This window comes from Rhinoderma darwinii (genome assembly GCF_050947455.1).
Source record: "Rhinoderma darwinii isolate aRhiDar2 chromosome 5 unlocalized genomic scaffold, aRhiDar2.hap1 SUPER_5_unloc_46, whole genome shotgun sequence".
NCBI lineage: Eukaryota > Metazoa > Chordata > Amphibia > Anura > Rhinodermatidae > Rhinoderma > Rhinoderma darwinii.
The window spans coordinates 223,183-246,250 of NW_027461805.1; the positions used below are offsets into that span (position 1 = coordinate 223,183).

General features: G+C 47.9%; 15 non-coding genes and 1 pseudogene across 15 annotated transcripts; all 16 read right to left on the minus strand.

Annotated features, from left to right (window-relative positions):
• Nucleotides 1-80: 80 nt before the first annotated feature.
• LOC142694584 (U2 spliceosomal RNA) lies at nucleotides 81-271 on the minus strand. Its single transcript, XR_012862781.1, has one exon. It is a non-coding gene; the product is annotated as a U2 spliceosomal RNA (small nuclear RNA).
• Nucleotides 272-1,555: 1,284 nt separating this feature from the next.
• LOC142694586 (U2 spliceosomal RNA) lies at nucleotides 1,556-1,746 on the minus strand. Its single transcript, XR_012862782.1, has one exon. It is a non-coding gene; the product is annotated as a U2 spliceosomal RNA (small nuclear RNA).
• Nucleotides 1,747-3,026: 1,280 nt separating this feature from the next.
• Nucleotides 3,027-3,217, minus strand: LOC142694595 (U2 spliceosomal RNA). Its single transcript, XR_012862791.1, has one exon. It is a non-coding gene; the product is annotated as a U2 spliceosomal RNA (small nuclear RNA).
• Nucleotides 3,218-4,521: 1,304 nt separating this feature from the next.
• Nucleotides 4,522-4,712, minus strand: LOC142694399 (U2 spliceosomal RNA). Its single transcript, XR_012862642.1, has one exon. It is a non-coding gene; the product is annotated as a U2 spliceosomal RNA (small nuclear RNA).
• Nucleotides 4,713-6,016: 1,304 nt separating this feature from the next.
• Nucleotides 6,017-6,207, minus strand: LOC142694587 (U2 spliceosomal RNA). The gene has a single exon (XR_012862783.1). It is a non-coding gene; the product is annotated as a U2 spliceosomal RNA (small nuclear RNA).
• A 1,280-nt stretch (nucleotides 6,208-7,487) lies between these two features.
• On the minus strand, nucleotides 7,488-7,678 carry LOC142694588 (U2 spliceosomal RNA). The gene has a single exon (XR_012862784.1). It is a non-coding gene; the product is annotated as a U2 spliceosomal RNA (small nuclear RNA).
• A 1,292-nt stretch (nucleotides 7,679-8,970) lies between these two features.
• On the minus strand, nucleotides 8,971-9,161 carry LOC142694590 (U2 spliceosomal RNA). The gene has a single exon (XR_012862786.1). It is a non-coding gene; the product is annotated as a U2 spliceosomal RNA (small nuclear RNA).
• A 1,288-nt stretch (nucleotides 9,162-10,449) lies between these two features.
• Nucleotides 10,450-10,640, minus strand: LOC142694591 (U2 spliceosomal RNA). The gene has a single exon (XR_012862787.1). It is a non-coding gene; the product is annotated as a U2 spliceosomal RNA (small nuclear RNA).
• Nucleotides 10,641-11,915: 1,275 nt separating this feature from the next.
• LOC142694439 (U2 spliceosomal RNA) lies at nucleotides 11,916-12,126 on the minus strand (annotated as a pseudogene).
• A 1,280-nt stretch (nucleotides 12,127-13,406) lies between these two features.
• Nucleotides 13,407-13,597, minus strand: LOC142694718 (U2 spliceosomal RNA). The gene has a single exon (XR_012862902.1). It is a non-coding gene; the product is annotated as a U2 spliceosomal RNA (small nuclear RNA).
• Nucleotides 13,598-14,877: 1,280 nt separating this feature from the next.
• On the minus strand, nucleotides 14,878-15,068 carry LOC142694592 (U2 spliceosomal RNA). The gene has a single exon (XR_012862788.1). It is a non-coding gene; the product is annotated as a U2 spliceosomal RNA (small nuclear RNA).
• Nucleotides 15,069-16,364: 1,296 nt separating this feature from the next.
• LOC142694593 (U2 spliceosomal RNA) lies at nucleotides 16,365-16,555 on the minus strand. Its single transcript, XR_012862789.1, has one exon. It is a non-coding gene; the product is annotated as a U2 spliceosomal RNA (small nuclear RNA).
• Nucleotides 16,556-17,835: 1,280 nt separating this feature from the next.
• On the minus strand, nucleotides 17,836-18,026 carry LOC142694594 (U2 spliceosomal RNA). The gene has a single exon (XR_012862790.1). It is a non-coding gene; the product is annotated as a U2 spliceosomal RNA (small nuclear RNA).
• A 1,300-nt stretch (nucleotides 18,027-19,326) lies between these two features.
• Nucleotides 19,327-19,516, minus strand: LOC142694425 (U2 spliceosomal RNA). The gene has a single exon (XR_012862666.1). It is a non-coding gene; the product is annotated as a U2 spliceosomal RNA (small nuclear RNA).
• A 1,277-nt stretch (nucleotides 19,517-20,793) lies between these two features.
• Nucleotides 20,794-20,984, minus strand: LOC142694597 (U2 spliceosomal RNA). The gene has a single exon (XR_012862792.1). It is a non-coding gene; the product is annotated as a U2 spliceosomal RNA (small nuclear RNA).
• Nucleotides 20,985-22,276: 1,292 nt separating this feature from the next.
• On the minus strand, nucleotides 22,277-22,467 carry LOC142694598 (U2 spliceosomal RNA). The gene has a single exon (XR_012862793.1). It is a non-coding gene; the product is annotated as a U2 spliceosomal RNA (small nuclear RNA).
• Between the last annotated feature and the right edge of the window lie 601 nt (nucleotides 22,468-23,068).

Genomic DNA, 23,068 nt, shown 5'->3' on the forward strand with positions numbered 1-23,068 from the left:
GGGAGATCCCTTCAGAAAGACAGAAACAATTGCAAAGACAAAAAACACTTTTGGAATCTGCTTTTAGTCAACACATAAGGAAAGGGTGCACCGGTCCTGGAAATACTGCAATACCAGGTCAATGCGTGGAGTGGACAGAGCAAGCTCTATTTCCATCTCCCTGTTCTAAAAATCCATTTAATATATGGTCCCCAGATAGGGGACGTATCAGATATTAAACTGATAAGAACAGATACTACACTTGATCTTAGCCAAAAGGCCGAGAAGCGATAACCCGAACGGGCCGCGCGTTGCCCGAGCCTGCCCGATACTGCTGTTCAGCCCTTGCAGCGATTCAGCCTACTTCTAGGCAATTCCATGGGGCCCTGCAGGCTCACACACTCACAGCTACACGGGAGGTGAATAAAGGCCGGAGAGGAAGCCAGACAGGATTTGCTTCTTTTGCTTGCACCACAATGCAGTGCTGAAAGAGGAGGAATCTACATAAAAACGCCTTCCTGGCAACGCCCAAATGCCCTGCTGCCATGCAGATAAACACTGGCAGCGGCAGCAAGTGCATGCCCACAGCCACCCCTTGTTCCTTCACACCTTGTATCAGCTGTAATCCAGTCCAGTCCAGTGCTGCCTGCTGAGCAGCACTGACCAACACTGCCTGGGCCCAGGCTTTTATCTCTGAGGCCCCATTATGATGTCAGAAAGCTGGCTCTGGAATCCTGAGGGCTCCACTATGACACGTGCAAAGTTCCGTCTGAACTTTATATAAGACGGTGAGGCTCAGTCAGTCACTCAGTGTTGCCTGAGAGGGCAACACTGCAACAGCCGGCCGCCAGGCTGTCTTTTTTTTGCACAGCTAGTTGCCTCCAGGAGGCCACAAGAGGGAGACAAGGGACTGCAAAATGGAAAATAGGCATCCACCAACTTTACAGACAACTTCTCCTTGCTCCTACAACCTCCATCCTTGCACAGTTTGTTATTCTTCTAGGTAACATAGTAACAAATCCAAATTGCTGCTCTCTTTGTAGGCAAGCAAGGCTTTGTTGCAACTGCAATTCTTACTTCTTCTTGAAATGTAGGGACGACAGTACATTCCATCACATCCATCTAGTGTACACAGGTAGGTCCATTGTGGCGGGCAGGCGAGCGGGCGGGCTGCTTTATTGGCTGTTTGCTGTTCCCCTACTCCACTCCACTATTTGACTGTTGTGCTGCATCAATCAATCAATCAATCAATCAATCAATCAATCAATCAATCAATCAGTGGCTGGCTCAGGTGCAGCTCTTTAACTTACCTAAAAGGGAGGGCGGAGAGAAGACAAGGAAGGTGAATGAGGTGTTCCAATGTGAAATGCCGGAAACACAGAAACACAGACGACACACAACAAGAGGTGGCAATCTATTCATTAATTGCATTTAATCAATGAGCTCATTATCACTCATGCATTGTCCAACAGGTGTTGAAATAATGGGATTAAAAGGGGAGATCCCTTCAGAAAGACAGAAACAATAGCAAAGACAAAAAACACTTTTGGAATCTGCTTTTAGTCAACACATAAGGAAAGGGTGCACCGGTCCTGGAAATACTGCAATACCAGGTCAATGCGTGGAGTGGACAGAGCAAGCTCTATTTCCATCTCCCTGTTCTAAAAATCCATTTAATATATGGTCCCCAGATAGGGGACGTATCAGATATTAAACTGATAAGAACAGATACTACACTTGATCTTAGCCAAAAGGCCGAGAAGCGATAACCCGAACGGGCCGCGCGTTGCCCGAGCCTGCCCGATACTGCTGTTCAGCCCTTGCAGCGATTCAGCCTACTTCTAGGCAATTCCATGGGGCCCTGCAGGCTCACACACTCACAGCTACACGGGAGGTGAATAAAGGCCGGAGAGGAAGCCAGACAGGATTTGCTTCTTTTGCTTGCACCACAATGCAGTGCTGAAAGAGGAGGAATCTACATAAAAACGCCTTCCTGGCAACGCCCAAATGCCCTGCTGCCATGCAGATAAACACTGGCAGCGGCAGCAAGTGCATGCCCACAGCCACCCCTTGTTCCTTCACACCTTGTATCAGCTGTAATCCAGTCCAGTCCAGTGCTGCCTGCTGAGCAGCACTGACCAACACTGCCTGGGCCCAGGCTTTTATCTCTGAGGCCCCATTATGATGTCAGAAAGCTGGCTCTGGAATCCTGAGGGCTCCACTATGACACGTGCAAAGTTCCGTCTGAACTTTATATAAGACGGTGAGGCTCAGTCAGTCACTCAGTGTTGCCTGAGAGGGCAACACTGCAACAGCCGGCCGCCAGGCTGTCTTTTTTTTGCACAGCTAGTTGCCTCCAGGAGGCCACAAGAGGGAGACAAGGGACTGCAAAATGGAAAATAGGCATCCACCAACTTTACAGACAACTTCTCCTTGCTCCTACAACCTCCATCCTTGCACAGTTTGTTATTCTTCTAGGTAACATAGTAACAAATCCAAATTGCTGCTCTCTTTGTAGGCAAGCAAGGCTTTGTTGCAACTGCAATTCTTACTTCTTCTTGAAATGTAGGGACGACAGTACATTCCATCACATCCATCTAGTGTACACAGGTAGGTCCATTGTGGCGGGCAGGCGAGCGGGCGGGCTGCTTTATTGGCTGTTTGCTGTTCCCCTACTCCACTCCACTATTTGACTGTTGTGCTGCATCAATCAATCAATCAATCAATCAATCAATCAATCAATCAATCAGTGGCTGGCTCAGGTGCAGCTCTTTAACTTACCTAAAAGGGAGGGCGGAGAGAAGACAAGGAAGGTGAATGAGGTGTTCCAATGTGAAATGCCGGAAACACAGAAACACAGACGACACACAACAAGAGGTGGCAATCTATTCATTAATTGCATTTAATCAATGAGCTCATTATCACTCATGCATTGTCCAACAGGTGTTGAAATAATGGGATTAAAAGGGGAGATCCCTTCAGAAAGACAGAAACAATAGCAAAGACAAAAAACACTTTTGGAATCTGCTTTTAGTCAACACATAAGGAAAGGGTGCACCGGTCCTGGAAATACTGCAATACCAGGTCAATGCGTGGAGTGGACAGAGCAAGCTCTATTTCCATCTCCCTGTTCTAAAAATCCATTTAATATATGGTCCCCAGATAGGGGACGTATCAGATATTAAACTGATAAGAACAGATACTACACTTGATCTTAGCCAAAAGGCCGAGAAGCTATAACCCGAACGGGCCGCGCGTTGCCCGAGCCTGCCCGATACTGCTGTTCAGCCCTTGCAGCGATTCAGCCTACTTCTAGGCAATTTCATGGGGCCCTGCAGGCTCACACACTCACAGCTACACGGGAGGTGAATAAAGGCCAGAGAGGAAGCCAGACAGGATTTGCTTCTTTTGCTTGCACCACAATGCAGTGCTGAAAGAGGAGGAATCTACATAAAAACGCCTTCCTGGCAACGCCCAAATGCCCTGCTGCCATGCAGATAAACACTGGCAGCGGCAGCAAGTGCATGCCCACAGCCACCCCTTGTTCCTTCACACCTTGTATCAGCTGTAATCCAGTCCAGTCCAGTGCTGCCTGCTGAGCAGCACTGACCAACACTGCCTGGGCCCAGGCTTTTATCTCTGAGGCCCCATTATGATGTCAGAAAGCTGGCTCTGGAATCCTGAGGGCTCCACTATGACACGTGCAAAGTTCCGTCTGAACTTTATATAAGACGGTGAGGCTCAGTCAGTCACTCAGTGTTGCCTGAGAGGGCAACACTGCAACAGCCGGCCGCCAGGCTGTCTTTTTTTTGCACAGCTAGTTGCCTCCAGGAGGCCACAAGAGGGAGACAAGGGACTGCAAAATGGAAAATAGGCATCCACCAACTTTACAGACAACTTCTCCTTGCTCCTACAACCTCCATCCTTGCACAGTTTGTTATTCTTCTAGGTAACATAGTAACAAATCCAAATTGCTGCTCTCTTTGTAGGCAAGCAAGGCTTTGTTGCAACTGCAATTCTTACTTCTTCTTGAAATGTAGGGACGACAGTACATTCCATCACATCCATCTAGTGTACACAGGTAGGTCCATTGTGGCGGGCAGGCGAGCGGGCGGGCTGCTTTATTGGCTGTTTGCTGTTCCCCTACTCCACTCCACTATTTGACTGTTGTGCTGCATCAATCAATCAATCAATCAATCAATCAATCAATCAATCAATCAATCAATCAATCAATCAATCAATCAGTGGCTGGCTCAGGTGCAGCTCTTTAACTTACCTAAAAGGGAGGGCGGAGAGAAGACAAGGAAGGTGAATGAGGTGTTCCAATGTGAAATGCCGGAAACACAGAAACACAGACGACACACAACAAGAGGTGGCAATCTATTCATTAATTGCATTTAATCAATGAGCTCATTATCACTCATGCATTGTCCAACAGGTGTTGAAATAATGGGATTAAAAGGGGAGATCCCTTCAGAAAGACAGAAACAATAGCAAAGACAAAAAACACTTTTGGAATCTGCTTTTAGTCAACACATAAGGAAAGGGTGCACCGGTCCTGGAAATACTGCAATACCAGGTCAATGCGTGGAGTGGACAGAGCAAGCTCTATTTCCATCTCCCTGTTCTATAAATCCATTTAATATATGGTCCCCAGATAGGGGACGTATCAGATATTAAACTGATAAGAACAGATACTACACTTGATCTTAGCCAAAAGGCCGAGAAGCGATAACCCGAACGGGCCGCGCGTTGCCCGAGCCTGCCCGATACTGCTGTTCAGCCCTTGCAGCGATTCAGCCTACTTCTAGGCAATTCCATGGGGCCCTGCAGGCTCACACACTCACAGCTACACGGGAGGTGAATAAAGGCCGGAGAGGAAGCCAGACAGGATTTGCTTCTTTTGCTTGCACCACAATGCAGTGCTGAAAGAGGAGGAATCTACATAAAAACGCCTTCCTGGCAACGCCCAAATGCCCTGCTGCCATGCAGATAAACACTGGCAGCGGCAGCAAGTGCATGCCCACAGCCACCCCTTGTTCCTTCACACCTTGTATCAGCTGTAATCCAGTCCAGTCCAGTGCTGCCTGCTGAGCAGCACTGACCAACACTGCCTGGGCCCAGGCTTTTATCTCTGAGGCCCCATTATGATGTCAGAAAGCTGGCTCTGGAATCCTGAGGGCTCCACTATGACACGTGCAAAGTTCCGTCTGAACTTTATATAAGACGGTGAGGCTCAGTCAGTCACTCAGTGTTGCCTGAGAGGGCAACACTGCAACAGCCGGCCGCCAGGCTGTCTTTTTTTTGCACAGCTAGTTGCCTCCAGGAGGCCACAAGAGGGAGACAAGGGACTGCAAAATGGAAAATAGGCATCCACCAACTTTACAGACAACTTCTCCTTGCTCCTACAACCTCCATCCTTGCACAGTTTGTTATTCTTCTAGGTAACATAGTAACAAATCCAAATTGCTGCTCTCTTTGTAGGCAAGCAAGGCTTTGTTGCAACTGCAATTCTTACTTCTTCTTGAAATGTAGGGACGACAGTACATTCCATCACATCCATCTAGTGTACACAGGTAGGTCCATTGTGGCGGGCAGGCGAGCGGGCGGGCTGCTTTATTGGCTGTTTGCTGTTCCCCTACTCCACTCCACTATTTGACTGTTGTGCTGCATCAATCAATCAATCAATCAATCAATCAATCAATCAATCAATCAATCAATCAATCAATCAATCAATCAGTGGCTGGCTCAGGTGCAGCTCTTTAACTTACCTAAAAGGGAGGGCGGAGAGAAGACAAGGAAGGTGAATGAGGTGTTCCAATGTGAAATGCCGGAAACACAGAAACACAGACGACACACAACAAGAGGTGGCAATCTATTCATTAATTGCATTTAATCAATGAGCTCATTATCACTCATGCATTGTCCAACAGGTGTTGAAATAATGGGATTAAAAGGGGAGATCCCTTCAGAAAGACAGAAACAATAGCAAAGACAAAAAACACTTTTGGAATCTGCTTTTAGTCAACACATAAGGAAAGGGTGCACCGGTCCTGGAAATACTGCAATACCAGGTCAATGCGTGGAGTGGACAGAGCAAGCTCTATTTCCATCTCCCTGTTCTAAAAATCCATTTAATATATGGTCCCCAGATAGGGGACGTATCAGATATTAAACTGATAAGAACAGATACTACACTTGATCTTAGCCAAAAGGCCGAGAAGCGATAACCCGAACGGGCCGCGCGTTGCCCGAGCCTGCCCGATACTGCTGTTCAGCCCTTGCAGCGATTCAGCCTACTTCTAGGCAATTCCATGGGGCCCTGCAGGCTCACACACTCACAGCTACACGGGAGGTGAATAAAGGCCGGAGAGGAAGCCAGACAGGATTTGCTTCTTTTGCTTGCACCACAATGCAGTGCTGAAAGAGGAGGAATCTACATAAAAACGCCTTCCTGGCAACGCCCAAATGCCCTGCTGCCATGCAGATAAACACTGGCAGCGGCAGCAAGTGCATGCCCACAGCCACCCCTTGTTCCTTCACACCTTGTATCAGCTGTAATCCAGTCCAGTCCAGTGCTGCCTGCTGAGCAGCACTGACCAACACTGCCTGGGCCCAGGCTTTTATCTCTGAGGCCCCATTATGATGTCAGAAAGCTGGCTCTGGAATCCTGAGGGCTCCACTATGACACGTGCAAAGTTCCGTCTGAAGTTTATATAAGACGGTGAGGCTCAGTCAGTCACTCAGTGTTGCCTGAGAGGGCAACACTGCAACAGCCGGCCGCCAGGCTGTCTTTTTTTTGCACAGCTAGTTGCCTCCAGGAGGCCACAAGAGGGAGACAAGGGACTGCAAAATGGAAAATAGGCATCCACCAACTTTACAGACAACTTCTCCTTGCTCCTACAACCTCCATCCTTGCACAGTTTGTTATTCTTCTAGGTAACATAGTAACAAATCCAAATTGCTGCTCTCTTTGTAGGCAAGCAAGGCTTTGTTGCAACTGCAATTCTTACTTCTTCTTGAAATGTAGGGACGACAGTACATTCCATCACATCCATCTAGTGTACACAGGTAGGTCCATTGTGGCGGGCAGGCGAGCGGGCGGGCTGCTTTATTGGCTGTTTGCTGTTCCCCTACTCCACTCCACTATTTGACTGTTGTGCTGCATCAATCAATCAATCAATCAATCAATCAATCAATCAATCAATCAGTGGCTGGCTCAGGTGCAGCTCTTTAACTTACCTAAAAGGGAGGGCGGAGAGAAGACAAGGAAGGTGAATGAGGTGTTCCAATGTGAAATGCCGGAAACACAGAAACACAGACGACACACAACAAGAGGTGGCAATCTATTCATTAATTGCATTTAATCAATGAGCTCATTATCACTCATGCATTGTCCAACAGGTGTTGAAATAATGGGATTAAAAGGGGAGATCCCTTCAGAAAGACAGAAACAATAGCAAAGACAAAAAACACTTTTGGAATCTGCTTTTAGTCAACACATAAGGAAAGGGTGCACCGGTCCTGGAAATACTGCAATACCAGGTCAATGCGTGGAGTGGACAGAGCAAGCTCTATTTCCATCTCCCTGTTCTAAAAATCCATTTAATATATGGTCCCCAGATAGGGGACGTATCAGATATTAAACTGATAAGAACAGATACTACACTTGATCTTAGCCAAAAGGCCGAGAAGCGATAACCCGAACGGGCCGCGCGTTGCCCGAGCCTGCCCGATACTGCTGTTCAGCCCTTGCAGCGATTCAGCCTACTTCTAGGCAATTCCATGGGGCCCTGCAGGCTCACACACTCACAGCTACACGGGAGGTGAATAAAGGCCGGAGAGGAAGCCAGACAGGATTTGCTTCTTTTGCTTGCACCACAATGCAGTGCTGAAAGAGGAGGAATCTACATAAAAACGCCTTCCTGGCAACGCCCAAATGCCCTGCTGCCATGCAGATAAACACTGGCAGCGGCAGCAAGTGCATGCCCACAGCCACCCCTTGTTCCTTCACACCTTGTATCAGCTGTAATCCAGTCCAGTCCAGTGCTGCCTGCTGAGCAGCACTGACCAACACTGCCTGGGCCCAGGCTTTTATCTCTGAGGCCCCATTATGATGTCAGAAAGCTGGCTCTGGAATCCTGAGGGCTCCACTATGACACGTGCAAAGTTCCGTCTGAACTTTATATAAGACGGTGAGGCTCAGTCAGTCACTCAGTGTTGCCTGAGAGGGCAACACTGCAACAGCCGGCCGCCAGGCTGTCTTTTTTTTGCACAGCTAGTTGCCTCCAGGAGGCCACAAGAGGGAGACAAGGGACTGCAAAATGGAAAATAGGCATCCACCAACTTTACAGACAACTTCTCCTTGCTCCTACAACCTCCATCCTTGCACAGTTTGTTATTCTTCTAGGTAACATAGTAACAAATCCAAATTGCTGCTCTCTTTGTAGGCAAGCAAGGCTTTGTTGCAACTGCAATTCTTACTTCTTCTTGAAATGTAGGGACGACAGTACATTCCATCACATCCATCTAGTGTACACAGGTAGGTCCATTGTGGCGGGCAGGCGAGCGGGCGGGCTGCTTTATTGGCTGTTTGCTGTTCCCCTACTCCACTCCACTATTTGACTGTTGTGCTGCATCAATCAATCAATCAATCAATCAATCAATCAATCAATCAATCAATCAATCAATCAGTGGCTGGCTCAGGTGCAGCTCTTTAACTTACCTAAAAGGGAGGGCGGAGAGAAGACAAGGAAGGTGAATGAGGTGTTCCAATGTGAAATGCCGGAAACACAGAAACACAGACGACACACAACAAGAGGTGGCAATCTATTCATTAATTGCATTTAATCAATGAGCTCATTATCACTCATGCATTGTCCAACAGGTGTTGAAATAATGGGATTAAAAGGGGAGATCCCTTCAGAAAGACAGAAACAATAGCAAAGACAAAAAACACTTTTGGAATCTGCTTTTAGTCAACACATAAGGAAAGGGTGCACCGGTCCTGGAAATACTGCAATACCAGGTCAATGCGTGGAGTGGACAGAGCAAGCTCTATTTCCATCTCCCTGTTCTAAAAATCCATTTAATATATGGTCCCCAGATAGGGGACGTATCAGATATTAAACTGATAAGAACAGATACTACACTTGATCTTAGCCAAAAGGCCGAGAAGCGATAACCCGAACGGGCCGCGCGTTGCCCGAGCCTGCCCGATACTGCTGTTCAGCCCTTGCAGCGATTCAGCCTACTTCTAGGCAATTCCATGGGGCCCTGCAGGCTCACACACTCACAGCTACACGGGAGGTGAATAAAGGCCGGAGAGGAAGCCAGACAGGATTTGCTTCTTTTGCTTGCACCACAATGCAGTGCTGAAAGAGGAGGAATCTACATAAAAACGCCTTCCTGGCAACGCCCAAATGCCCTGCTGCCATGCAGATAAACACTGGCAGCGGCAGCAAGTGCATGCCCACAGCCACCCCTTGTTCCTTCACACCTTGTATCAGCTGTAATCCAGTCCAGTCCAGTGCTGCCTGCTGAGCAGCACTGACCAACACTGCCTGGGCCCAGGCTTTTATCTCTGAGGCCCCATTATGATGTCAGAAAGCTGGCTCTGGAATCCTGAGGGCTCCACTATGACACGTGCAAAGTTCCGTCTGAACTTTATATAAGACGGTGAGGCTCAGTCAGTCACTCAGTGTTGCCTGAGAGGGCAACACTGCAACAGCCGGCCGCCAGGCTGTCTTTTTTTTGCACAGCTAGTTGCCTCCAGGAGGCCACAAGAGGGAGACAAGGGACTGCAAAATGGAAAATAGGCATCCACCAACTTTACAGACAACTTCTCCTTGCTCCTACAACCTCCATCCTTGCACAGTTTGTTATTCTTCTAGGTAACATAGTAACAAATCCAAATTGCTGCTCTCTTTGTAGGCAAGCAAGGCTTTGTTGCAACTGCAATTCTTACTTCTTCTTGAAATGTAGGGACGACAGTACATTCCATCACATCCATCTAGTGTACACAGGTAGGTCCATTGTGGCGGGCAGGCGAGCGGGCGGGCTGCTTTATTGGCTGTTTGCTGTTCCCCTACTCCACTCCACTATTTGACTGTTGTGCTGCATCAATCAATCAATCAATCAATCAATCAATCAATCAATCAATCAATCAATCAGTGGCTGGCTCAGGTGCAGCTCTTTAACTTACCTAAAAGGGAGGGCGGAGAGAAGACAAGGAAGGTGAATGAGGTGTTCCAATGTGAAATGCCGGAAACACAGAAACACAGACGACACACAACAAGAGGTGGCAATCTATTCATTAATTGCATTTAATCAATGAGCTCATTATCACTCATGCATTGTCCAACAGGTGTTGAAATAATGGGATTAAAAGGGGAGATCCCTTCAGAAAGACAGAAACAATAGCAAAGACAAAAAACACTTTTGGAATCTGCTTTTAGTCAACACATAAGGAAAGGGTGCACCGGTCCTGGAAATACTGCAATACCAGGTCAATGCGTGGAGTGGACAGAGCAAGCTCTATTTCCATCTCCCTGTTCTAAAAATCCATTTAATATATGGTCCCCAGATAGGGGACGTATCAGATATTAAACTGATAAGAACAGATACTACACTTGATCTTAGCCAAAAGGCCGAGAAGCGATAACCCGAACGGGCCGCGCGTTGCCCGAGCCTGCCCGATACTGCTGTTCAGCCCTTGCAGCGATTCAGCCTACTTCTAGGCAATTCCATGGGGCCCTGCAGGCTCACACACTCACAGCTACACGGGAGGTGAATAAAGGCCGGAGAGGAAGCCAGACAGGATTTGCTTCTTTTGCTTGCACCACAATGCAGTGCTGAAAGAGGAGGAATCTACATAAAAACGCCTTCCTGGCAACGCCCAAATGCCCTGCTGCCATGCAGATAAACACTGGCAGCGGCAGCAAGTGCATGCCCACAGCCACCCCTTGTTCCTTCACACCTTGTATCAGCTGTAATCCAGTCCAGTCCAGTGCTGCCTGCTGAGCAGCACTGACCAACACTGCCTGGGCCCAGGCTTTTATCTCTGAGGCCCCATTATGATGTCAGAAAGCTGGCTCTGGAATCCTGAGGGCTCCACTATGACACGTGCAAAGTTCCGTCTGAACTTTATATAAGACGGTGAGGCTCAGTCAGTCACTCAGTGTTGCCTGAGAGGGCAACACTGCAACAGCCGGCCGCCAGGCTGTCTTTTTTTGCACAGCTAGTTGCCTCCAGGAGGCCACAAGAGGGAGACAAGGGACTGCAAAATGGAAAATAGGCATCCACCAACTTTACAGACAACTTCTCCTTGCTCCTACAACCTCCATCCTTGCACAGTTTGTTATTCTTCTAGGTAACATAGTAACAAATCCAAATTGCTGCTCTCTTTGTAGGCAAGCAAGGCTTTGTTGCAACTGCAATTCTTACTTCTTCTTGAAATGTAGGGACGACAGTACATTCCATCACATCCATCTAGTGTACACAGGTAGGTCCATTGTGGCGGGCAGGCGAGCGGGCGGGCTGCTTTATTGGCTGTTTGCTGTTCCCCTACTCCACTCCACTATTTGACTGTTGTGCTGCATCAATCAATCAATCAATCAATCAATCAATCAATCAATCAGTGGCTGGCTCAGGTGCAGCTCTTTAACTTACCTAAAAGGGAGGGCGGAGAGAAGACAAGGAAGGTGAATGAGGTGTTCCAATGTGAAATGCCGGAAACACAGAAACACAGACGACACACAACAAGAGGTGGCAATCTATTCATTAATTGCATTTAATCAATGAGCTCATTATCACTCATGCATTGTCCAACAGGTGTTGAAATAATGGGATTAAAAGGGGAGATCCCTTCAGAAAGACAGAAACAATAGCAAAGACAAAAAACACTTTTGGAATCTGCTTTTAGTCAACACATAAGGAAAGGGTGCACCGGTCCTGGAAATACTGCAATACCAGGTCAATGCGTGGAGTGGACAGAGCAAGCTCTATTTCCATCTCCCTGTTCTAAAAATCCATTTAATATATGGTCCCCAGATAGGGGACGTATCAGATATTAAACTGATAAGAACGATATTAAACTGATAAGAACAGATACTACACTTGATCTTAGCCAAAAGGCCGAGAAGCGATAACCCGAACGGGCCGCGCGTTGCCCGAGCCTGCCCGATACTGCTGTTCAGCCCTTGCAGCGATTCAGCCTACTTCTAGGCAATTCCATGGGGCCCTGCAGGCTCACACACTCACAGCTACACGGGAGGTGAATAAAGGCCGGAGAGGAAGCCAGACAGGATTTGCTTCTTTTGCTTGCACCACAATGCAGTGCTGAAAGAGGAGGAATCTACATAAAAACGCCTTCCTGGCAACGCCCAAATGCCCTGCTGCCATGCAGATAAACACTGGCAGCGGCAGCAAGTGCATGCCCACAGCCACCCCTTGTTCCTTCACACCTTGTATCAGCTGTAATCCAGTCCAGTCCAGTGCTGCCTGCTGAGCAGCACTGACCAACACTGCCTGGGCCCAGGCTTTTATCTCTGAGGCCCCATTATGATGTCAGAAAGCTGGCTCTGGAATCCTGAGGGCTCCACTATGACACGTGCAAAGTTCCGTCTGAACTTTATATAAGACGGTGAGGCTCAGTCAGTCACTCAGTGTTGCCTGAGAGGGCAACACTGCAACAGCCGGCCGCCAGGCTGTCTTTTTTTTGCACAGCTAGTTGCCTCCAGGAGGCCACAAGAGGGAGACAAGGGACTGCAAAATGGAAAATAGGCATCCACCAACTTTACAGACAACTTCTCCTTGCTCCTACAACCTCCATCCTTGCACAGTTTGTTATTCTTCTAGGTAACATAGTAACAAATCCAAATTGCTGCTCTCTTTGTAGGCAAGCAAGGCTTTGTTGCAACTGCAATTCTTACTTCTTCTTGAAATGTAGGGACGACAGTACATTCCATCACATCCATCTAGTGTACACAGGTAGGTCCATTGTGGCGGGCAGGCGAGCGGGCGGGCTGCTTTATTGGCTGTTTGCTGTTCCCCTACTCCACTCCACTATTTGACTGTTGTGCTGCATCAATCAATCAATCAATCAATCAATCAATCAATCAATCAATCAGTGGCTGGCTCAGGTGCAGCTCTTTAACTTACCTAAAAGGGAGGGCGGAGAGAAGACAAGGAAGGTGAATGAGGTGTTCCAATGTGAAATGCCGGAAACACAGAAACACAGACGACACACAACAAGAGGTGGCAATCTATTCATTAATTGCATTTAATCAATGAGCTCATTATCACTCATGCATTGTCCAACAGGTGTTGAAATAATGGGATTAAAAGGGGAGATCCCTTCAGAAAGACAGAAACAATAGCAAAGACAAAAAACACTTTTGGAATCTGCTTTTAGTCAACACATAAGGAAAGGGTGCACCGGTCCTGGAAATACTGCAATACCAGGTCAATGCGTGGAGTGGACAGAGCAAGCTCTATTTCCATCTCCCTGTTCTAAAAATCCATTTAATATATGGTCCCCAGATAGGGGACGTATCAGATATTAAACTGATAAGAACAGATACTACACTTGATCTTAGCCAAAAGGCCGAGAAGCTATAACCCGAACGGGCCGCGCGTTGCCCGAGCCTGCCCGATACTGCTGTTCAGCCCTTGCAGCGATTCAGCCTACTTCTAGGCAATTCCATGGGGCCCTGCAGGCTCACACACTCACAGCTACACGGGAGGTGAATAAAGGCCAGAGAGGAAGCCAGACAGGATTTGCTTCTTTTGCTTGCACCACAATGCAGTGCTGAAAGAGGAGGAATCTACATAAAAACGCCTTCCTGGCAACGCCCAAATGCCCTGCTGCCATGCAGATAAACACTGGCAGCGGCAGCAAGTGCATGCCCACAGCCACCCCTTGTTCCTTCACACCTTGTATCAGCTGTAATCCAGTCCAGTCCAGTGCTGCCTGCTGAGCAGCACTGACCAACACTGCCTGGGCCCAGGCTTTTATCTCTGAGGCCCCATTATGATGTCAGAAAGCTGGCTCTGGAATCCTGAGGGCTCCACTATGACACGTGCAAAGTTCCGTCTGAACTTTATATAAGACGGTGAGGCTCAGTCAGTCACTCAGTGTTGCCTGAGAGGGCAACACTGCAACAGCCGGCCGCCAGGCTGTCTTTTTTTTGCACAGCTAGTTGCCTCCAGGAGGCCACAAGAGGGAGACAAGGGACTGCAAAATGGAAAATAGGCATCCACCAACTTTACAGACAACTTCTCCTTGCTCCTACAACCTCCATCCTTGCACAGTTTGTTATTCTTCTAGGTAACATAGTAACAAATCCAAATTGCTGCTCTCTTTGTAGGCAAGCAAGGCTTTGTTGCAACTGCAATTCTTACTTCTTCTTGAAATGTAGGGACGACAGTACATTCCATCACATCCATCTAGTGTACACAGGTAGGTCCATTGTGGCGGGCAGGCGAGCGGGCGGGCTGCTTTATTGGCTGTTTGCTGTTCCCCTACTCCACTCCACTATTTGACTGTTGTGCTGCATCAATCAATCAATCAATCAATCAATCAATCAATCAATCAATCAGTGGCTGGCTCAGGTGCAGCTCTTTAACTTACCTAAAAGGGAGGGCGGAGAGAAGACAAGGAAGGTGAATGAGGTGTTCCAATGTGAAATGCCGGAAACACAGAAACACAGACGACACACAACAAGAGGTGGCAATCTATTCATTAATTGCATTTAATCAATGAGCTCATTATCACTCATGCATTGTCCAACAGGTGTTGAAATAATGGGATTAAAAGGGGAGATCCCTTCAGAAAGACAGAAACAATAGCAAAGACAAAAAACACTTTTGGAATCTGCTTTTAGTCAACACATAAGGAAAGGGTGCACCGGTCCTGGAAATACTGCAATACCAGGTCAATGCGTGGAGTGGACAGAGCAAGCTCTATTTCCATCTCCCTGTTCTAAAAATCCATTTAATATATGGTCCCCAGATAGGGGACGTATCAGATATTAAACTGATAAGAACAGATACTACACTTGATCTTAGCCAAAAGGCCGAGAAGCGATAACCCGAACGGGCCGCGCGTTGCCCGAGCCTGCCCGATACTGCTGTTCAGCCCTTGCAGCGATTCAGCCTACTTCTAGGCAATTCCATGGGGCCCTGCAGGCTCACACACTCACAGCTACACGGGAGGTGAATAAAGGCCGGAGAGGAAGCCAGACAGGATTTGCTTCTTTTGCTTGCACCACAATGCAGTGCTGAAAGAGGAGGAATCTACATAAAAACGCCTTCCTGGCAACGCCCAAATGCCCTGCTGCCATGCAGATAAACACTGGCAGCGGCAGCAAGTGCATGCCCACAGCCACCCCTTGTTCCTTCACACCTTGTATCAGCTGTAATCCAGTCCAGTCCAGTGCTGCCTGCTGAGCAGCACTGACCAACACTGCCTGGGCCCAGGCTTTTATCTCTGAGGCCCCATTATGATGTCAGAAAGCTGGCTCTGGAATCCTGAGGGCTCCACTATGACACGTGCAAAGTTCCGTCTGAACTTTATATAAGACGGTGAGGCTCAGTCAGTCACTCAGTGTTGCCTGAGAGGGCAACACTGCAACAGCCGGCCGCCAGGCTGTCTTTTTTTTGCACAGCTAGTTGCCTCCAGGAGGCCACAAGAGGGAGACAAGGGACTGCAAAATGGAAAATAGGCATCCACCAACTTTACAGACAACTTCTCCTTGCTCCTACAACCTCCATCCTTGCACAGTTTGTTATTCTTCTAGGTAACATAGTAACAAATCCAAATTGCTGCTCTCTTTGTAGGCAAGCAAGGCTTTGTTGCAACTGCAATTCTTACTTCTTCTTGAAATGTAGGGACGACAGTACATTCCATCACATCCATCTAGTGTACACAGGTAGGTCCATTGTGGCGGGCAGGCGAGCGGGCGGGCTGCTTTATTGGCTGTTTGCTGTTCCCCTACTCCACTCCACTATTTGACTGTTGTGCTGCATCAATCAATCAATCAATCAATCAATCAATCAATCAATCAATCAATCAATCAATCAATCAGTGGCTGGCTCAGGTGCAGCTCTTTAACTTACCTAAAAGGGAGGGCGGAGAGAAGACAAGGAAGGTGAATGAGGTGTTCCAATGTGAAATGCCGGAAACACAGAAACACAGACGACACACAACAAGAGGTGGCAATCTATTCATTAATTGCATTTAATCAATGAGCTCATTATCACTCATGCATTGTCCAACAGGTGTTGAAATAATGGGATTAAAAGGGGAGATCCCTTCAGAAAGACAGAAACAATAGCAAAGACAAAAAACACTTTTGGAATCTGCTTTTAGTCAACACATAAGGAAAGGGTGCACCGGTCCTGGAAATACTGCAATACCAGGTCAATGCGTGGAGTGGACAGAGCAAGCTCTATTTCCATCTCCCTGTTCTAAAAATCCATTTAATATATGGTCCCCAGATAGGGGACGTATCAGATATTAAACTGATAAGAACAGATACTACACTTGATCTTAGCCAAAAGGCCGAGAAGCGATAACCCGAACGGGCCGCGCGTTGCCCGAGCCTGCCCGATACTGCTGTTCAGCCCTTGCAGCGATTCAGCCTACTTCTAGGCAATTCCATGGGGCCCTGCAGGCTCACACACTCACAGCTACACGGGAGGTGAATAAAGGCCGGAGAGGAAGCCAGACAGGATTTGCTTCTTTTGCTTGCACCACAATGCAGTGCTGAAAGAGGAGGAATCTACATAAAAACGCCTTCCTGGCAACGCCCAAATGCCCTGCTGCCATGCAGATAAACACTGGCAGCGGCAGCAAGTGCATGCCCACAGCCACCCCTTGTTCCTTCACACCTTGTATCAGCTGTAATCCAGTCCAGTCCAGTGCTGCCTGCTGAGCAGCACTGACCAACACTGCCTGGGCCCAGGCTTTTATCTCTGAGGCCCCATTATGATGTCAGAAAGCTGGCTCTGGAATCCTGAGGGCTCCACTATGACACGTGCAAAGTTCCGTCTGAACTTTATATAAGACGGTGAGGCTCAGTCAGTCACTCAGTGTTGCCTGAGAGGGCAACACTGCAACAGCCGGCCGCCAGGCTGTCTTTTTTTTGCACAGCTAGTTGCCTCCAGGAGGCCACAAGAGGGAGACAAGGGACTGCAAAATGGAAAATAGGCATCCACCAACTTTACAGACAACTTCTCCTTGCTCCTACAACCTCCATCCTTGCACAGTTTGTTATTCTTCTAGGTAACATAGTAACAAATCCAAATTGCTGCTCTCTTTGTAGGCAAGCAAGGCTTTGTTGCAACTGCAATTCTTACTTCTTCTTGAAATGTAGGGACGACAGTACATTCCATCACATCCATCTAGTGTACACAGGTAGGTCCATTGTGGCGGGCAGGCGAGCGGGCGGGCTGCTTTATTGGCTGTTTGCTGTTCCCCTACTCCACTCCACTATTTGACTGTTGTGCTGCATCAATCAATCAATCAATCAATCAATCAATCAATCAATCAATCAGTGGCTGGCTCAGGTGCAGCTCTTTAACTTACCTAAAAGGGAGGGCGGAGAGAAGACAAGGAAGGTGAATGAGGTGTTCCAATGTGAAATGCCGGAAACACAGAAACACAGACGACACACAACAAGAGGTGGCAATCTATTCATTAATTGCATTTAATCAATGAGCTCATTATCACTCATGCATTGTCCAACAGGTGTTGAAATAATGGGATTAAAAGGGGAGATCCCTTCAGAAAGACAGAAACAATAGCAAAGACAAAAAACACTTTTGGAATCTGCTTTTAGTCAACACATAAGGAAAGGGTGCACCGGTCCTGGAAATACTGCAATACCAGGTCAATGCGTGGAGTGGACAGAGCAAGCTCTATTTCCATCTCCCTGTTCTAAAAATCCATTTAATATATGGTCCCCAGATAGGGGACGTATCAGATATTAAACTGATAAGAACAGATACTACACTTGATCTTAGCCAAAAGGCCGAGAAGCGATAACCCGAACGGGCCGCGCGTTGCCCGAGCCTGCCCGATACTGCTGTTCAGCCCTTGCAGCGATTCAGCCTACTTCTAGGCAATTCCATGGGGCCCTGCAGGCTCACACACTCACAGCTACACGGGAGGTGAATAAAGGCCGGAGAGGAAGCCAGACAGGATTTGCTTCTTTTGCTTGCACCACAATGCAGTGCTGAAAGAGGAGGAATCTACATAAAAACGCCTTCCTGGCAACGCCCAAATGCCCTGCTGCCATGCAGATAAACACTGGCAGCGGCAGCAAGTGCATGCCCACAGCCACCCCTTGTTCCTTCACACCTTGTATCAGCTGTAATCCAGTCCAGTCCAGTGCTGCCTGCTGAGCAGCACTGACCAACACTGCCTGGGCCCAGGCTTTTATCTCTGAGGCCCCATTATGATGTCAGAAAGCTGGCTCTGGAATCCTGAGGGCTCCACTATGACACGTGCAAAGTTCCGTCTGAACTTTATATAAGACGGTGAGGCTCAGTCAGTCACTCAGTGTTGCCTGAGAGGGCAACACTGCAACAGCCGGCCGCCAGGCTGTCTTTTTTTTGCACAGCTAGTTGCCTCCAGGAGGCCACAAGAGGGAGACAAGGGACTGCAAAATGGAAAATAGGCATCCACCAACTTTACAGACAACTTCTCCTTGCTCCTACAACCTCCATCCTTGCACAGTTTGTTATTCTTCTAGGTAACATAGTAACAAATCCAAATTGCTGCTCTCTTTGTAGGCAAGCAAGGCTTTGTTGCAACTGCAATTCTTACTTCTTCTTGAAATGTAGGGACGACAGTACATTCCATCACATCCATCTAGTGTACACAGGTAGGTCCATTGTGGCGGGCAGGCGAGCGGGCGGGCTGCTTTATTGGCTGTTTGCTGTTCCCCTACTCCACTCCACTATTTGACTGTTGTGCTGCATCAATCAATCAATCAATCAATCAATCAATCAATCAATCAATCAATCAATCAATCAATCAATCAGTGGCTGGCTCAGGTGCAGCTCTTTAACTTACCTAAAAGGGAGGGCGGAGAGAAGACAAGGAAGGTGAATGAGGTGTTCCAATGTGAAATGCCGGAAACACAGAAACACAGACGACACACAACAAGAGGTGGCAATCTATTCATTAATTGCATTTAATCAATGAGCTCATTATCACTCATGCATTGTCCAACAGGTGTTGAAATAATGGGATTAAAAGGGGAGATCCCTTCAGAAAGACAGAAACAATAGCAAAGACAAAAAACACTTTTGGAATCTGCTTTTAGTCAACACATAAGGAAAGGGTGCACCGGTCCTGGAAATACTGCAATACCAGGTCAATGCGTGGAGTGGACAGAGCAAGCTCTATTTCCATCTCCCTGTTCTAAAAATCCATTTAATATATGGTCCCCAGATAGGGACGTATCAGATATTAAACTGATAAGAACAGATACTACACTTGATCTTAGCCAAAAGGCCGAGAAGCGATAACCCGAACGGGCCGCGCGTTGCCCGAGCCTGCCCGATACTGCTGTTCAGCCCTTGCAGCGATTCAGCCTACTTCTAGGCAATTCCATGGGGCCCTGCAGGCTCACACACTCACAGCTACACGGGAGGTGAATAAAGGCCGGAGAGGAAGCCAGACAGGATTTGCTTCTTTTGCTTGCACCACAATGCAGTGCTGAAAGAGGAGGAATCTACATAAAAACGCCTTCCTGGCAACGCCCAAATGCCCTGCTGCCATGCAGATAAACACTGGCAGCGGCAGCAAGTGCATGCCCACAGCCACCCCTTGTTCCTTCACACCTTGTATCAGCTGTAATCCAGTCCAGTCCAGTGCTGCCTGCTGAGCAGCACTGACCAACACTGCCTGGGCCCAGGCTTTTATCTCTGAGGCCCCATTATGATGTCAGAAAGCTGGCTCTGGAATCCTGAGGGCTCCACTATGACACGTGCAAAGTTCCGTCTGAACTTTATATAAGACGGTGAGGCTCAGTCAGTCACTCAGTGTTGCCTGAGAGGGCAACACTGCAACAGCCGGCCGCCAGGCTGTCTTTTTTTTGCACAGCTAGTTGCCTCCAGGAGGCCACAAGAGGGAGACAAGGGACTGCAAAATGGAAAATAGGCATCCACCAACTTTACAGACAACTTCTCCTTGCTCCTACAACCTCCATCCTTGCACAGTTTGTTATTCTTCTAGGTAACATAGTAACAAATCCAAATTGCTGCTCTCTTTGTAGGCAAGCAAGGCTTTGTTGCAACTGCAATTCTTACTTCTTCTTGAAATGTAGGGACGACAGTACATTCCATCACATCCATCTAGTGTACACAGGTAGGTCCATTGTGGCGGGCAGGCGAGCGGGCGGGCTGCTTTATTGGCTGTTTGCTGTTCCCCTACTCCACTCCACTATTTGACTGTTGTGCTGCAATCAATCAATCAATCAATCAATCAATCAATCAATCAATCAGTGGCTGGCTCAGGTGCAGCTCTTTAACTTACCTAAAAGGGAGGGCGGAGAGAAGACAAGGAAGGTGAATGAGGTGTTCCAATGTGAAATGCCGGAAACACAGAAACACAGACGACACACAACAAGAGGTGGCAATCTATTCATTAATTGCATTTAATCAATGAGCTCATTATCACTCATGCATTGTCCAACAGGTGTTGAAATAATGGGATTAAAAGGGGAGATCCCTTCAGAAAGACAGAAACAATAGCAAAGACAAAAAACACTTTTGGAATCTGCTTTTAGTCAACACATAAGGAAAGGGTGCACCGGTCCTGGAAATACTGCAATACCAGGTCAATGCGTGGAGTGGACAGAGCAAGCTCTATTTCCATCTCCCTGTTCTAAAAATCCATTTAATATATGGTCCCCAGATAGGGGACGTATCAGATATTAAACTGATAAGAACAGATACTACACTTGATCTTAGCCAAAAGGCCGAGAAGCGATAACCCGAACGGGCCGCGCGTTGCCCGAGCCTGCCCGATACTGCTGTTCAGCCCTTGCAGCGATTCAGCCTACTTCTAGGCAATTCCATGGGGCCCTGCAGGCTCACACACTCACAGCTACACGGGAGGTGAATAAAGGCCGGAGAGGAAGCCAGACAGGATTTGCTTCTTTTGCTTGCACCACAATGCAGTGCTGAAAGAGGAGGAATCTACATAAAAACGCCTTCCTGGCAACGCCCAAATGCCCTGCTGCCATGCAGATAAACACTGGCAGCGGCAGCAAGTGCATGCCCACAGCCACCCCTTGTTCCTTCACACCTTGTATCAGCTGTAATCCAGTCCAGTCCAGTGCTGCCTGCTGAGCAGCACTGACCAACACTGCCTGGGCCCAGGCTTTTATCTCTGAGGCCCCATTATGATGTCAGAAAGCTGGCTCTGGAATCCTGAGGGCTCCACTATGACACGTGCAAAGTTCCGTCTGAACTTTATATAAGACGGTGAGGCTCAGTCAGTCACTCAGTGTTGCCTGAGAGGGCAACACTGCAACAGCCGGCCGCCAGGCTGTCTTTTTTTTGCACAGCTAGTTGCCTCCAGGAGGCCACAAGAGGGAGACAAGGGACTGCAAAATGGAAAATAGGCATCCACCAACTTTACAGACAACTTCTCCTTGCTCCTACAACCTCCATCCTTGCACAGTTTGTTATTCTTCTAGGTAACATAGTAACAAATCCAAATTGCTGCTCTCTTTGTAGGCAAGCAAGGCTTTGTTGCAACTGCAATTCTTACTTCTTCTTGAAATGTAGGGACGACAGTACATTCCATCACATCCATCTAGTGTACACAGGTAGGTCCATTGTGGCGGGCAGGCGAGCGGGCGGGCTGCTTTATTGGCTGTTTGCTGTTCCCCTACTCCACTCCACTATTTGACTGTTGTGCTGCATCAATCAATCAATCAATCAATCAATCAATCAATCAATCAATCAATCAATCAATCAGTGGCTGGCTCAGGTGCAGCTCTTTAACTTACCTAAAAGGGAGGGCGGAGAGAAGACAAGGAAGGTGAATGAGGTGTTCCAATGTGAAATGCCGGAAACACAGAAACACAGACGACACACAACAAGAGGTGGCAATCTATTCATTAATTGCATTTAATCAATGAGCTCATTATCACTCATGCATTGTCCAACAGGTGTTGAAATAATGGGATTAAAAGGGGAGATCCCTTCAGAAAGACAGAAACAATAGCAAAGACAAAAAACACTTTTGGAATCTGCTTTTAGTCAACACATAAGGAAAGGGTGCACCGGTCCTGGAAATACTGCAATACCAGGTCAATGCGTGGAGTGGACAGAGCAAGCTCTATTTCCATCTCCCTGTTCTAAAAATCCATTTAATATATGGTCCCCAGATAGGGGACGTATCAGATATTAAACTGATAAGAACAGATACTACACTTGATCTTAGCCAAAAGGCCGAGAAGCGATAACCCGAACGGGCCGCGCGTTGCCCGAGCCTGCCCGATACTGCTGTTCAGCCCTTGCAGCGATTCAGCCTACTTCTAGGCAATTCCATGGGGCCCTGCAGGCTCACACACTCACAGCTACACGGGAGGTGAATAAAGGCCGGAGAGGAAGCCAGACAGGATTTGCTTCTTTTGCTTGCACCACAATGCAGTGCTGAAAGAGGAGGAATCTACATAAAAACGCCTTCCTGGCAACGCCCAAATGCCCTGCTGCCATGCAGATAAACACTGGCAGCGGCAGCAAGTGCATGCCCACAGCCACCCCTTGTTCCTTCACACCTTGTATCAGCTGTAATCCAGTCCAGTCCAGTGCTGCCTGCTGAGCAGCACTGACCAACACTGCCTGGGCCCAGGCTTTTATCTCTGAGGCCCCATTATGATGTCAGAAAGCTGGCTCTGGAATCCTGAGGGCTCCACTATGACACGTGCAAAGTTCCGTCTGAACTTTATATAAGACGGTGAGGCTCAGTCAGTCACTCAGTGTTGCCTGAGAGGGCAACACTGCAACAGCCGGCCGCCAGGCTGTCTTTTTTTTGCACAGCTAGTTGCCTCCAGGAGGCCAC